At 37.1% G+C, this 14,535-nt stretch overlaps 1 long non-coding RNA gene and 1 other non-coding gene across 2 annotated transcripts; both read right to left on the bottom strand.

Moving 5' to 3' along the window:
* Window positions 1-580: 580 nt before the first annotated feature.
* LOC116071995 lies at window positions 581-1,830 on the bottom strand. The gene is made up of 2 exons (XR_004111281.1): window positions 1,410-1,830; window positions 581-794 (listed from the first exon to the last, which is right to left on the bottom strand). It is a non-coding gene; the product is annotated as an uncharacterized LOC116071995 (long non-coding RNA).
* Window positions 1,831-13,405: 11,575 nt separating this feature from the next.
* LOC116095969 lies at window positions 13,406-13,509 on the bottom strand. Its single transcript, XR_004120783.1, has one exon. It is a non-coding gene; the product is annotated as a U6 spliceosomal RNA (small nuclear RNA).
* Between the last annotated feature and the right edge of the window lie 1,026 nt (window positions 13,510-14,535).

Genomic DNA, 14,535 nt, shown 5'->3' with positions numbered 1-14,535 from the left:
GATTACAAAGTGAGAACCTGTCTTACCAAAAAAATAAAAATTTAAATAAGACTTTTACATCAGACATGGTTTATATATTCTTTAAACTTTTAGGGTCAGCTAATTAGGGTTAAATGCACAACAAAAGTTTCTGTGATAATCAACCTGTTAATCATCTATACTGTTTTATGTCATAGCAGTTAATAGCCATATGTGTTGTTGAGTACTTGCAATGAGACAGATACAGTTGAAAATCTGGATTTTACTTTTAAGACAAGGTCTCAGGATATATATGGGTTTGGTTGGCCCAGAATTCATTACATACATTAGGCTGACCTCTTAGAGATCTGCTTGCCTCTGCCACCCAAATGCTAGGATTAAAGGTGTGCTCCACCTTGCCTACAAGTAAAAAATAAAATTTGAAATTTTGTTTCATTTTAATTACTTTAAAATGTTTTCTCATGTGTTTGTTAGAGTTTTTTTTTTTCTTTTTTTCTGTCAGCTTGGCTCAGGCTAAAAGTCATCTGAAAAGAGGGAACCCCAAATGAGAAAATACCACCTTCAGATTGGAGAGTAGGCAAACATGCGCAACAATTTTTTGTTGTTGTTGTTGTTTTGTTTTATTGATGATTGATGTGAAAGGTCCTAGCCAGTTGTAGGTAGTTCCATCTCTGGGCAGGTGGGACTGAGTGATACAAAAAAGCAAGATGAAAAATACATGGGAAGTAAGGCAGTAAGCAGAGTTCCTACATGGCTTCGGTATCAAGGCCTGGCTCAAGTGCCTTCCCCGACTTCTCTTCATGATGGAATATAAACTGTAAAGTAAAATAAACCATTTATCTCCAAGTTGATTTTGATCATAGTATTTATCACAACAACAGAAACAAAGTTCACATACTGTGAGGTTCAACTTTTAAAGTAAATAGTTCAATGATTCTTCAGCCAGAAAACAGGGCAGAAAAACTGCAGATCTTTATTTCCCCGGCTACTCCAAATCCAGTTCCATAGTCTCACCCCCAGCTCTGCAGCACAGCACCTGCTGTATCCTCATCCCTTCTTCACCCAGTGGATCACATAGCTCTTCCCCTCCTGACCTCAGTGCTCCCACTCTGCTTTATCCCAGCCCTCCAATTCCAGCAGACACTTCCCAGGAACCCACAACCCACTGTGGCCAGGGAAGCAGGTAGACTAGGTGAAACTCTTCACCTTTACCTCCATCCTTCCAAGTCCAATCCCACATTGCGTTCCACAGGTTTATAGCCAACCTTCTTCTGTGGCCTTTCCATACTCTCTGGCCCCATTGCCAGGGGACTAAGCAGGTCCTGGTAGAACACCCTGCTTTCCTCCCACCTGCAGAGCCTCTCAGACCCCTCTCCTAATCCATTCCCATTCCTAAGTGTCAGCTCCCAATACTCAGAAATACATTTTACCTGGAATAACTAGTGTTCACTTGTATCAGGACCCCAGAAGAATTGTCCACTAGGCAACACACAGTCACCATACTCACCTAAGAACCAGATAGGAATTAGAAGCCAAGGAACAGAATATGTACCCAGCAAGATAAGACTAGAATTACAATCTTCCCGATTCTAGATGCCTAGACGCCAGTGCAAAAACACAATCAACATTGAGGACAATGTCTTCACTTGAGCCCAGCAACCCTACCAAAGCAGGCACTGAGTATTCCAACATAGCTGAAGCACAAGAAAAAGACCTCGAAATAGCATTTATGCATACAATTGAGGTCCATAAAGAAGAAACAAATCACTTTTTAAAAGTCTATGAAAACACAAACAGTGGAAGGAAATGAACAAAACAATAGAAGACCCCAAAGTGGAAACAGAATCTAAAAAGTAAACCCAAATTAAGGGAAATCTACAAATGAAAATTTTAGGATCTTGAACAGGAATCATATAGGCAAGTTTCACCAGCAGAATACAAGAGATGGAAGAGAGAATCAGAGGCATTTATGACATGATAGAAGAAAGAGATACGTTGGTCAAAGAAAATATTAAATGTAAAGAACTCCTGGCAGAAATCATCCAGAAAATGTGGGATGCCATGAAAAGACCATATCTAAGAATAATATAAATAGAGTAGCAGTTCTCAACCTGTGGGTCATGACACCTTTGAGGGGTCAAATATCATCTATCCTACATATCAGATATTTATATTATGATTCATAACAGAAGCAAAATCACAGTTATGGCATAGCAATGAAAATAATTTTATGGTTGAGGATCATCACAACATGAGGAATTTTATTAAAGGGTTATAGCACTAGGCAAGTTTGAGAACCACGACCATAGATGGAGAAAAAAACATTCCATGATAAGACCAAATTAGGTAACACATCTATCTATAAATCCAGCCCTACAAAAGGTGCTTGAAGATAAACTCCAACCTAAAGAGGCTAATGGCAGTCTCCCCCCCCCCAAAAAAAAACCCACAAGAAATAAATAATCCCAGACCAGGAAATCAAAAAAGGAGAAACATATACACATACCACCATTACCGCCACCACCACCACCAGCACAACAACAGCAACAACAAAAACAACTTAACAGCAATAAAAAAACACTACTCATTGATATCTCTAAACATTAATTGCAGAGGAATTTTAATCCAACAACATGGCTGCTCTGGCGAGCATCCAAAGACGTTCTAGGCCTGTGTGACCAAGCTGGAATACAAACACACCTTTAATCCCTCTGGTTGGAATACAGGGACATATGCCCTTAGTACACACCTTTAATGCAAAACAGTTATATAAGGTTACTTTGTAGAAGGAAGCAGCCATGTTTGAAAGTGAAGTCGAACTAAAGGGCACACAAAGTGACAAATCAGAGAAAGATTTGACAGACTGAATCAGAGATAGGATATTCCCGACTTATAAGGACAGGAAAAAGATGCAATTCACAAGAACAGTACAGAGAGAGAAAGCAGGGGATGCAGTTTTGCCTGGACAGTTTTACAGAGACAGGTTGCAGGTGAAGATGAAGAGTCAGAGAATGAGAAAGAGCCAGGAAATTTGAATAAGAAATTTAAACAGACATATAACTCCTAGTGAAAAAGAAGCAGACATCAAGTCTCCAACTCAAACAGCCCAGGGCCAGATGGCTTTAGTACAGAATTCTACAAGACTTTCTAAGAAGAGTTACTGTCAATACTCATCAAATTCTTCCACAAAATAGAAACAGAAAAGACATTTTATGAGGCCACGGTCACCCTGATACCATGTAAAGACTCAACAAAGAAAGAAAATTACAGACCAATTTCTCTTATGAACATAGATAGATGCAAAATATTAAAAAAATGCTTGCAAGCTGAATCCAAGTGAAAGAGTTGTATGATAAACATTTTAAAAGGAAGACATTGGAGAAAATATCAGAAGATGTAAAGATCTCCTAGGCTCATGGATTAGTAGGAATAACATTGTAAAAATGGCCATCCTAACAAAAGCAACCTACAGATTCAATGCAATCCCCAGCAAAATTCTAAAGCAAATCCTTACAGGCAGTGAAAGAACTATATTCAACTTCACATCCATAAAATCCTAGGATAGCTAGAACAATCCTGAATAATAAAAGAACTGCTGGAGGCATTACTATTCCTGATTTCATGCTATACTACAGAGCTATATAGTAATATGGTAGTACAGTAATATAGTGATAGTAGTATGGTATTGGCACAAAACAGACACATTGATCAGTGGAATCAAATTGAAGTCACTGACATAAATCCACATACCCATGGACATCTGTTTATTACAAATGAAGCAAAAAAAAAATACAGCATAAAACAGTACTGGTCAAACTGGATGTCTACATATAGAAGAATACAGATAGATCAACACTTATCACCCTGTGCAAAACTCAAGTTCAAATGGATCAAAGACCACAACATAAAACCAGATACACTGAACCTGAAAGGGGAGAAACTGGGGAGTGACCTTGAACTTACTAGCACAAAAAAAAAAAAAATACTTTCTGAATGGAATACCATTAACATAAGCACCAAGATCAGCAACTAATAACTTCATGAAACTGAAAAGCTTCTGTAAGGCAAAGGACAAAGTCAATTGTACAAAATCCAGCATTCAGAATGGGAAATTTTTTTTACCAATGCCACATCTGATAGAGGACTAATATCCAAAATATATATAAAAAACTCAAGAAATTATACATCAAAAATACAACTCAATTAAAAAATATTGGGACAGATCTAAACAGAGAATTCTCCATAGAGAGAACTCAAATGTCTGAGAAACACTTAAAGAAATGTTCAACATCCTTAGCCATCAGGTACACACAAATCTAAACTACTTTGAGACTTCATCTTACATTTGTCAGAAGGATTAGATCAATAAAACAAGTCACTGTTCATGCTATCGAGAATGTGGAGTAAAGCTCATGCATTGCTGGTAGAGTGGAAACTTGTACAGCCACTGTGGAAATTGGCATGGTGGTTCCTCAGGAAGATCTAGTCATACCACTAGGGTATATACTCAAGGGACACTTCATCCTACTAAACAGACACTTGCTTAACCATGTTCATTGCTGCTCTATTCATAATAGTCAGAAACTGGAAACAACCTAGATGTTCCTCATCCAAAGAATGAATAAAGAAAATGTGGTACATTTAAACAGTGGAGTATTACTCAGCTGTTAAAGAAGTAAAATTTGCCAGTAAGTGGATAGAACTAGAAAAAAATCATCCCTAGTGAGGTATCCAAGACTCAGAAAGGCCAATATGATCAGTGCCTTGCTCACTTATCATCAGAGAATGGTCCTTCTGCAACATATGGCAACAAATACAGATACCCATAGCTAGGCATTATGCAGAGAATGAGAGACTTTGGAACACTCAACCCTAAAGGTGATGTTTCCATCAAACCCCTCCCCTTAAGGCTCAGGAAATCCTGTGGAAGAGGAGGAGGGAAGGTTTCAAGAGGCAGAGGAGATGGAGGACACCAGAACAAGGACCTTTAAATCAACATGATCAATTCTCTTATGAATCCAAAGAGACTGAAGCAGCATGCACAGGGTCTGCCCAGGTCTGCACCAGGTCCTCTGCATATATACTGTTAACTTCCATTTCAGTGATTTTATGAGATTCCTGACTGCAAACAAATGGGTCTCTGACTCTTGTGCTTTTTTATGAGCTCTATTTCTTGTTGGTTTGTTCTATTCAATTCTGATGTGTTAGGGTTTTTTTTTTATCTTATATTTTATATTATTATTATATACCTTAGATGTCTGTCTGTTTTCTAATGAGAGTCAGAAAGGAATGGATCTAGATGGAAGTGGAGGTGTTGGGGGAAGTAGGAGTTAGAGAGGGAGGAGAAACTGCAACCAGGATATATCATGTAAGAGAAAAAAAATCTATTTTTAATAAAAGAGAAAAGTATTAATGCTGAAAAACAATTCAGTGGCTATTAGTATGTTATAAAATTATACATTGTTTTCCTATTTCAGAATTATTGAAGTCAAAACTAAATGAAATGTATTAGCAGCCACTTTTTGTTTGTTTGTTTTTTGTTTTTGTTTTTTGTAGACAGGGTTTCTCTGTATAGCCATGGCTGTCCTGGGACTCACTCTGTAGACTAGGCTGGCCTCGAATTCAGAGATCTGCCTGCCTCTGCCTCCCAGTGCTGGGATTAAAGGTATTTGTCACCACTGCCTGGCACAGCTATTTATTTTTAAAACTAATCAAATTACATTATTTACATAGTGTGTGCATGTGGGCTCATGCTCTGGTACACAGGTAGAAGTCAAAGGACAGTTTGTGGGAGTTCATTCTCTTTCTGTTATATAGTTCCTGGATATCAACTCAGGACCTTACACTTGGTGGACAGATGCTGTACCCACTGAGCCAACTTGCTATCCTATCATTCCTTTTCTGAGTATGTATTTTTTATTTTTTGAGATTATAATATAATTACATCATTTTACCCTTCTCTTTCTTCCCTTAAAACCCTCCAATGTGCCCCTTTGATCTCCATCAAATTTATGACCTCTTTTTCTTTGTTGATACATACACACTCACACACACATGTGCGCGCACACACACAGACACCCTGCTTAGTCTATATAACGTTATTTATATGTCTGTTTTCAGAGCTGAACATTTAACATTGGATAAAAAATTGTTGTGGTTTTTCCCTGTGAAAGACTATTTCTCCTGTTCTCTGTATTCCTTAGTTGCTTGTAGTTCTTTGCGTTGGGTTGAGCCCTGCCTGGTAGGATTTCCCCTATCTCTAGCAGTCTCCACCTGTTGCAAAGAGAAGTTCCCTTGATGAGGAGTGAGGACTACATCTATCTGTAGGCATAAGGACAAATATTTAGAATGAAGATACAGATTATGCTGGTTTAGTAAAGTGGCAGCAGCCACTTCCTATTCTCCTTTAATCCCTGTGTCTACTGGCTGATTTTGTGTGTCAACTTGACACAGGCTGGAGTTATCACAGAGAAGGGAGATTCAGTTGGGGAAGTGCCTCCATGAGATCCAGCTGTGGGGCATTTTCTCAATTAGTGATCAAGGGGGTAGGGCCCCTTGTGGGTGGTGCCATCCCTGGGCTGGAAGTCTTGGGTTCTATAAGAGAGCAGGCTGAGCAAGCCAGGGAAAGCAAGCCAGTAAGGAACATCTTTCCATGTCCTCTGTGTCAGCTCCTGCTTCCTGCCCTGCTTGAGCTCCAGTCCTGACTTCCTTTGGTGATAAACAGCCATGTGGAAGTAAGCTGAATAAATCCTTTCCTCCCCAACTTGCTTCTTGGTCATGATGTTTGTGCAGGAATAGAGACCCTGACTAAGACACTGTGACTAAACTAAACTAAACTAAACTAAACTAAACTAAACTAAACTAAACTAAACTAAACTAAACTAAACTAAGACACATTATTAGTCTTTTTGTTTCTGTTGCTGTGCCCATTCTAGATATTTCAACTAATAGTTGGTCATTTGCAACTGACTTTTTTCACTTGGCATAAAGTTTTCAATAGTCATCTACATTGCAGTATGCAACAGTTCATTCATTTCATTCCACAACAGCAGAACATTCTGCTGTGCACATATTACACAATTTTATTTATTTAGTCATCAAATGGTAGACATTTCAGTTAGCTAAACATGTAGCTGTTGTGAATAATTCTGCTGAAAGCATTCTTGTACATTTTTTTTGTGCAGCCGTATATTTTTAGTTTTTTGATTGTATACCTAGAATTGCAATATGTTAAGTCAGTGTTTAATTTTTAGGGGGGGCAACTAAATGGTACTCCTATCAGTGATATATGTTGCCTCCCATTTCTCTATATCCTTAACCACACTTGTAATTTTTTTTCATTTTGTAATCATCTAATGGTTCTAAAGCAATATTGTAGTTTCGATTTGCATTTCAGTAAACACTTCCTTTGTAACAATTGGCCATTTGTTTATTTTTTAAAGAAAAAGGTCTGATTCTTTGTATCATTTACACTGTTTTTATTTATTACTATTTTTATTTATTTATTATTATTTTTTGTGTGCACGCATACACACACACACACACACACACACACACACACACATACACACACACACACGCCTGCACTGCATTACTCTCCACTATCACAAATGGAAGCTGGAGGACAACTCTAGGGAGTAAGTTCTTTTCTTTCACCATGTAGATCCAGGGGGCTGAACTCAAGTGATCCAACTAGGCAGTAGGGCTCTTCCTTATAGGCTGAGTCATTTCATCAACCCCATAACAATATTTAAAATTAGCTAATTGTTTTGGGGTATATAGCTCCATGGGAGATCACTTGCATGCTTGAGGCTTTGGATTGTATCCATAGTGCTACAAAACAAATAAATTCCTCCAAATGCTACAATAAATTGGGTTATTAGTAGTTTTTTTCTCCATTTTTTTTTTTTTGTTTTTGTTTTGAGACAGTCACACTAGAGCTTGATATATAGATCAGGTAGATCTCAAACTTGTGGCGAATCTGCTTGGCTCTGCAACTCACCCTCTGCATCCAGCTTTGAGATTCCTGGTGGTTAGCATCACACTAACTACATAGTATACCACTGAGGTCTACATCCATCTCCATGAAGTAACTCTATTCCTAGTTTGTTGAGTGTTTATGTAGAAAAAGAGTGTTGTTGAGTTTTGTCAGTTTTTTTTCCTTTGTGTGATCATGCAGGTTTTATCCTTTTTTTATCAGGGCTTCTTCATTTTTTTTTCATAAGTCCTGTTTGAGCAAGAAATTTTTGTGTGTCTCTAGGTATATTAGTATATAAAATAAGTATGTATAAAGTAAACATTTATTTGCTTATCATAAATCATAAGGAAGTTAAAAAATTCTTTGGCTTATATATAATTTTACCCTTCATTGAAAACTAAATCAACTTTTCTTCCTAATGAGATAGATGTGAGCATTTTTACATAAAGAATTAAATCTTGGCTGAGGATCTGACATTACAGGACACACAACATGTACATATGTGTACATAACACACAGAAAATATAAAAATAAAAAAGGTAAAGTACTTTACTGTAATTGAAAATTAACCAATCACAGGAATATTGTACTAATCCCGATTCAGAATGCATGTGTTAAAAAAAACTCAGTGCATGAAGGTTTAGTATCACTAATAATGGGTTAGAATTGCCCAATAGGGTTTTTTTTTTTTTTTTTTTTGTCCACCTAAACATGATTTTTTTATGTGTGATGTTAGAGATCAAAGTCAGGGTCCTAAACATTCTAGGACCTACATATACTGAGTGGTATAGTAGCACTGAGCTATATCACCAGCCTGAAAATGTGACATATACTAGAAATTAGACAAATAGGGAAAAATAATTTCTGTGACTAAAGTTTCCCTAGTAAGTTTGTTTCAATTTTTATTCTAATTTTTTAAGAATAAATATAAAAATGTACATTTGTTTTTAAAGAATAAATATAAAAAAGTACATTTTAAAAAACAGCAGAGAACTCTAAAAAACACACAACTCAAAGTATATAGGAATGTCACATCTGAGCTAAGCTCTGGTTAGTGTTGTGTGGCATGAAAATGTACAGAGTGCTGTATGTTCATAAATAAGGCAAAAGTGAAGTCATAACATAATAGGTAGAAACATCTTGGATTCACTATCTATTTGATTTTGAGTTAATTTTTGGTCATTGTACATTGAGAATGCCTTTGGCTGCCACTAGTATTTTTAGAATCCTTTCCACATTCAGTTAATATGGTATATTATATCATTTTCTTTTAAGATGCTAAGCCAACGTTGGATTCTTGAAACAAATCCCACTTGGTGTTTGCTCTATAATCCTTTTTCTATGTTGCTGGATTTGCTTTGCTAGTTTTTTTTTTTTTTTATTGAGAATTTCTGTTTCTTTTTCATTGTAGCTAAGGGTGTAATCTGGGACTTTGTGCATGCCAGACATGTGCTCTGCCACTGAAATGCACTCCAGTTTCTCATTTCTTTCTGAGTCTTTATTGGTAAGAAATACTGCAGTTTCCTTTCCTGACAATAGCTTTGTCTGATTTTGGTGTTAGAGAAATACTGGCCTAACAGAATGAATTACTATGTTCCTATTTTTTCTATTTTTGGGAATAAGTGGTGTTAATTCTTTCAATGTTCAGGATGAGAGATTGAAATGTGGATAAAACCATTTCAAGGAAACAATGATAGAGAAGAGTGGTTTTCAGGAGTGAAAGAGAACAGGGCAGAATATTGAGGAGAACATTCAAATAGAGAGGAGAAAACAGACAGGCAAGTTTGCCCTAGAGGAGAAAAGAAAGTTTGCACAGAATATTCCTCTGCACCTTGAAGACAGGATCCAGCATGTAACATACACTCATTCCTCAAAAGAAATTCTCCACCTGGGTAAAGTATTTCCTTGCTTCTAGGCCAGTTAGAGCTTGCTCAGAAGTGTTAGAGTTTTTGGCCTCCTTGAACTTTTTTTTCTTACACACTCTTTGAACATCTATAATAGCATTGCTTACTACTGGTTTTGGCATGCCCCAAGATGGGTTTGGTTATTTCTGGGGGTGTCTTATAAATCTCTGAACTACTTCACTTTTAGATGATGCTTAGTGGTAGACACATCAGGGAGACAGAACAGGAAGATATGTGCTCTTGAATGAAAATGTACATAAGAAGCTACGATTTCTAAACTACAAACACCTACGAATCTTGGACCTGAGGTATCTAGAAATGTCACTCTACCTAACAGAGTGCTTGACTGGCAATGGTCCCTGCACTGGGATAAGGCTAAGCAAGAATCCTAGTCATTTCTTTATTATAGTGATGGGAAAGATCCTGATCCATCAGGACACTTGTTCAATAAATATTGATTTAAATACAACTATTGGATCAATAAATATTTGTGCATATGAGGCAGACAGTATGCAGGGGATATACACAAAGTGTATATAACAATAGGCACCAAAGAGATGGCACGTATGAGCATGAGGTTGAGGGGTGATGTGTGGCAGCTTTAGGGCCTAGATTTTTTTTTAGGCAATCTCTACTCTTATGACTATCTCTCATATTAGAACTCTTTTTTTTTTTTTTTAAAGAAAAGTATTGTCAACCTAGAACAAATAGACCTGTGTATATAGAATATGGTTTTGACAAAACAGTGGGCAGTTTATGTGACATAGTAAGAAAACACTCCATATAGCAGCAGGAGTTCATCACAGCTTTGTTGAGTTGCCCTAAGAGGGATCACCATAAACATTAATTGACACATGGGAAAATAATCTTCCATGAAGGACAGTAAACCAGCACAAGAAAGAAGTGGACCCTGTGAACACAAATGATTAGAACTGTTGATTAAATGACTAACAATCTGCCGTCTGTACTATAGAATCAACCAAAAAGAGTTTTTTTTTAAATGGCATTTACACTAAACATGGACAAACTCTACTCCTTACCATTATCACATATATATTACCATATCTCCTAAATGATTCTGTATAACTGTTTTAAATGTATTTTTTAATTGTCAGATAATAATTGGATATGTTCAGGACAAATCATATGGTATTTCGATATACACATCTAATGCATAATAATCATATCATGTAATTGGCATATTCACCACTTCAGATATTTCTTCATGTTGTGAACATTCAGAATTCTTTGCCAGCTTGTGTAAAACATGTAATTTTCATTAGCCATGGCTATTCTACTGTATTACTGAACATTAGGAAGGTGTACCAGTCATTTAGGTAGCCTTTATACTGTATCAGATATCATGGATGCTCTAGTTTGCTTTCTATTACTATGATAAAACACTGACCAAAAGCAACTTGGGAAAGAAAGAACTTATGTGTCTTATATGTCCCAATAACAGTCCATCAGGAAAGGAAGTCAGGGTAAAGACTCAAGGCAGGAACCTGGGAGCAGGAGCTGAAACAGAGACCATGGAAGAATGATGTTTATTGAACCCCTCTCCATGGCTTGCTCAGCTTACTTTCTTATACAATCTGGGGCCACCTGCCCAGGGTTAGTACCACCCTGAGTTGTGCCACCCCACATCAGTCATTAATCAAGAAAATACACCAAAGGTTTTCTGCAGGCTACTTTGATGTAAGTATTTTCTCAGTTGGGATTTTTCTCTTCCCCACTGACCTTAGCTATGTCAAACTGACAAACAAACAAACAAACAAACAAACAAAAAAACCTAACCAGCACAATAGATAAACTAGAAGTGTAACATTCTATGCAAATACTATACTATTTTATAGAAGAGATTTGAGTAACCATATATGTTTTGGTTCTACTTTTAAGGGAAACATTCTAATATTTTCTCTTAAGAGAGACCCATGTTGACTAGTATAAGAAAATAAGACTTAGTGATTAAAAAGTAAGTCTTATGTGATTATACTATAGTTTGACTTTAGAATATTATCCAAAAGGCTCAAAAGTTTAAAGGCTTTGCTCTTTGTCTCTAGCTTGATGCTTTTCATTTGTTTTTTGTTTGTTTGCTTGGTTGGGATTTTTTTGTTTTTTTTTTGTTTGTTTGTTTGTTAGGTTGTTTGGTTGTTTTGTTTTTTGTTTTTTTCTTGGTTTTTCAAGACATGGTTTCTCTCTATAGCCTTGGCTGTCCTGGAACTCACTCTGTAGACCAGGCTGGCTTTGAACTCAGAAATCCACCTGCCTCTGCCCCCCAAGTGCTGGGATTTTGGAAGACAGTAGTTGCCCTTAGAAGTTAAGGTATGGTGGAAAGTAAGATGTCATTGGAGGCATGTATTTGGAAGGAATAAAAGAACCCCACTCCCTATCAGTGGCAAATAGCTCCTCAGTAAGGGGCGAGGCTTGATAGCACCTCCCCCATCTGTGCTGGATGGTTATCTTGTACTTGTGTATGTCATCACAGGTAATCATAGCTGTTGAGTTCATGAATGTGATAGCTATGACATGTCCAGATGACAGCATTTTAGAGTGTTCCTTACCATCAGCTCTTACATTCTTTCCATTCTTTCCATTTCCTCTTCCATAGTATTCTCTGAGCCTCGTGGGTGGAAAGGTTGATATAGCTGACCCATTTAGAACTGATTACTCAGTCTCTTATTTTCTCAGCACTTAATATATGCTTCTCTGCATTAACTGCTGCCTACTACAAAAAAGTTTCTCTGACTTATGGTATAAACATAAGTATTTAGGAGACAATTTGACAACATGGCCATTGTGATAGTTTGAATGAGAATGGCCCCCATAGGCTCATGTATTTGAATGGTTGGTCCAAGTTTGTAGATCTGTTTGGGAAGCATTAGTTGGTATGGCTTTGTTGGAGGAGGTTTGTCATTTGGGGGTGGGCTTTGAAGTTTCAAAAACTAATGCCTTTCCCAGTTAGCTTATTCTATCTACTACTTGTAGGTTAGGATGTAAGTTGTCATCTTGCTCCAGAACCTCCCTGATTGCCTGCTGCCATGTTACCTGCTGTGATGGTCATGGAATCTAGTACTTGAAACTATACGCAAACCCCTAATAAAGTCTTTTTCTATAAGCTTCCTAGGTCATGGTATCTTGTCATTGGAATAGAAAAGTAAGACAATGACTGAAAAAAATAACAGCAACTTCTATCTAAGGTCTATGACTTCCTAAGTCATGTGATTTTCACCAGAATTATAGTATCAGAAGTAAAATTTCCCACTGTGCAGCTGCCTCAAATACAACCTGAAAGAACTAACTATTCTCAGAATAGTCATGTATATATAAAACATTATCTTCCTGGTTTCTCCTCTGTAAACCCCCTATCCCATCTCCCCTCCCTCTGCTTCTATGAGGGAACTCCCCTACTCACCCATCCACTCCTGCCTTCTCGCCTTGGAATTCCCCTACACTGGAGCATAGAGCCTTCACAGGACCAAAGGACCTTCACTCCCATTGATGCAAGATAAAGCAATCCTCTGCTACATATGTAGCTGGAGCCAAAAATATGGAATGCTTCATGAATTTGTGTGTCATCCTTGTGCAGGGGCCATGCTCATTTTTTAATCCTTCCAAATTTAGTATATGTGCTGCTGAAGTTGGTACTATTATCTTAATTTTTAAAAAGACCATACCCATATAAAAAGAATAAATGAATCTTTCATAAATAAAACTATGCATGCATATTAGTATACAATTTTCTATGTGTTAAATATAATCTCTTTAAGAAAGAATTTTAAGTTCTGAAGTTTCATCTCAGTGGTAGAATGTTTGCCCAGGATGTAAAAGGTCTTAGGATCTATCCCTTATAATGTAAGAACAAGGAAATTTCATATTATTATATTATTAGAAAAGTCGAGAATAGTCATTTACCTTACCTCTTAAAAGAATAAATAATTTCCATGGAGCTGGAGTTAGAGGCAGTTAGAGTTAGACACTGAAATGGACTTGGGTACAGAGAACTAAGGTCTCGGTCTTCTGTAAGAGCAGTATGTATTCTTCACTGGTGAACTATGAAAACCATTTTACAATGTAATGTAATAGTTATAAAATTCTATGCCACCAAATAGCCATCATTGACTTATTTTGTTGGGGATGAAACTCACAGCCTCATGCATTCCAAGCAAGAGCTGTAGTATTGCTACCCACATCCCTCTCCCTAACCATCTTCTAAAAGCAATAGCTAAGGGTTCAAGGAGCTAAGGATGGAAACTCGTGCTAGTAGAAGACTTTCAGTACAAAACAGATCAAGTGTCAGTAATTATACAGAAAGATCATGTAACATAATAACTACATATGCCAGTGGCCCACATTGAACATTAGAGTACAACCGAGGCCTTCCTTCTCAACTGTATAAATATTAGGTCACAAAGAAAACATTAGTAAGTTCTATACCATTTGAAAGATTCCAAACCTCCCTCTTAGCACAGGGATAGCACAGCTGACTAGAAGCATTAAGTCTAAAGGAAAATTGCTGAGAACAAATAGTGAACCCTATAGTAGGTTCGGATTTCACACACAAAGAAAAGTATTTTCAAACTCATTTAGGAGAACCTGGGCTTGGTGACATACATCTATAATCCCAACATTGAGGAGGTAGGGTCAGGAGGACTAACAGTTTTCTTTTTTTTT

Source organism: Mastomys coucha, chromosome X, assembly GCF_008632895.1.
Source record: "Mastomys coucha isolate ucsf_1 chromosome X, UCSF_Mcou_1, whole genome shotgun sequence".
NCBI classification, from domain to species: domain Eukaryota; kingdom Metazoa; phylum Chordata; class Mammalia; order Rodentia; family Muridae; genus Mastomys; species Mastomys coucha.
This window is presented reverse-complemented; position numbering and strand designations above follow the sequence as displayed.